Raw genomic sequence first — 282 nt, forward strand, 5'->3', positions numbered from 1 at the left:
TCCCTCACCCTCCTGCATCACTGCCCCACGCATACATACACCCCTTTGTAACCTCATCCCATCTCTTCCAGGGACTCTCCACACCACACCCATGGCCTGCAACAGCCTCTGCCGTCCCTGCGGACCCACCCCGCTGGCCAACAGCTGCAACGAGCCCTGTGCCCTGCAATGCCAGGATTCCCGCGTCATCATCAACCCTTCCCCTGTGCTGGTCACCCTGCCAGGACCCATCATGACCTCCTTCCCCCAGAACACCGCCGTCGGATCCACCTCCTCGGCTGC

Source organism: Geospiza fortis, unplaced genomic scaffold (genome assembly GCF_000277835.1).
Source record: "Geospiza fortis unplaced genomic scaffold, GeoFor_1.0 scaffold559, whole genome shotgun sequence".
Lineage (NCBI taxonomy): Eukaryota > Metazoa > Chordata > Aves > Passeriformes > Thraupidae > Geospiza > Geospiza fortis.